Genomic DNA, 1,695 nt, shown 5'->3' with positions numbered 1-1,695 from the left:
GAGCGTGTGTGTGTGTGTGGCAAGCGGGAAAGAGAAGAGTTCACCAAACAGCAGAGAGAGAGGGCGAGAGGGAGAGAGAGATTGAGTGAGAGCTAACGAAAAAGTGACACACAGGGACAGTGACAGACGAGAGACAGGAGGAAGGTAAAAAGCTTCTAGGACAGTGGTTCTTAACCTTTTTGGCCCCACGACCCCATCAGACATTTTTGGCAGAACCGTGACCCCCAAAACAAAAATTAAAAAAAAACAGCCCGATTTATGAAAACATGTCTGCTAATACTCAGTCAATGGGATGGCTGAAATTGCTTAGCAACCATCAGGTGATGAAATTTTTTTGGGGTTAGTGCTTTAGGCTTGTGGGCAACCAAATTTATGAGTCACTTGCCCAACCAGCCAAATGAGGAATTCTTTTTTGGGGTATTTTTTCCCCCTGATAATTATATAGAATTTAAATGGATTTGTTTCATTTATGACCCCTTGATGACCCCCAGAAAAAAAACCAAACGACCCCCATGTGGGTCACGACCCCCTAAATTAAGAACCGCTGTTCTAGGAGGTTGTGCAGATAGGAGGCAGGGACGTCTGGCTTCTTCTGACTCTGTCATTCTTCCCTCCTCTTCTCTTCGCCCTTCTATGCAGACATTTACTAATCTTCACTATTCTCAACCACCATCCTTCCTATCTCTCTCCATCTCTCTCTCTCTCTCTCTCTCTCTCTCTCTCTCTCTCTCTCTCTCTCTCTCTCTCTCTCTCTCTCTCTCTCTCTCTCTCTCTCTCTCTCTCTCTCTCTCTCTCTCTCTCTCTCTCTCTCTTTCTCTCTCTCTCTATGGGGGGGGGGGGTGCGGTGCGCGCGCGTGTGTATTTGTGTTTGTGTCTTGGTGTGTGTGTGTAAGCTATCGAAAATGTATGCCTGCCAGGCGCTGTTGAGGTATATTGACCACACTAACGTGTAAGATTATACTTTTATATCTATATCAAGTGGCGTTGGACAGCTGGTCAGCAGAAAGTGACAGTCGCCCGCTAAGCTAGGGTTAGGGTTAGGGTCAGTGCCAGCGTTAGCGGTAGGGGTAGGGGTAGGGGTAAGAGGTAAAGAGCTTTGACATTTGACATATGGCATTTGACATTTGACCTTTGACATTTGATATTTAGGAGTGCCTGTGCCTGTGCGCGTGAGTGTATATATGTGTGTGTCTAAGTGTGCGTAAGTGGGTGCGTGCGGCAAGCATTGGTAGTAGACATGGCGCTATTAATAATTGTGAATGCCTTGATAATAATTGCAAGCAGACTGAACCACGGCGACGAGACTGGTTAATTGGATGGTGTTAGCTTCCTTGCCATCTTACTGTCTGTTAGTAGGAAATGCGGTGTATAAAACGGTTGAGCGTGTGTTAAGGATACTCTCAAGGTTTTAGGAAAATTGTTACCGAATTTTTATTTTCAACTTTATTCGATGGCTAACAGTATATGTGCCACCTGTGTACATGCTTATTTCTCCATATAACGGGACATGTAAACGGTCCGAGCGTTTTGCTTGCCCGCGTACATGTGTAGTGACGTCAGAAAAACGCTGATTTCCCTGTTCCAATTTCTGACTTAGTAGTCAATGTATAAATGAATATTTCTCCGTGATTACAAATCGGAATAATTTAATTTTACACACTCGTTTTAATGGTAACATATTGCTGTAAAAAAGTT

Source organism: Priapulus caudatus, unplaced genomic scaffold (genome assembly GCF_000485595.1).
Source record: "Priapulus caudatus unplaced genomic scaffold, Priapulus_caudatus-5.0.1 Scaffold1606, whole genome shotgun sequence".
In the NCBI taxonomy this organism is placed as follows: domain Eukaryota; kingdom Metazoa; phylum Priapulida; class Priapulimorpha; order Priapulimorphida; family Priapulidae; genus Priapulus; species Priapulus caudatus.
This window is presented reverse-complemented; position numbering follows the sequence as displayed.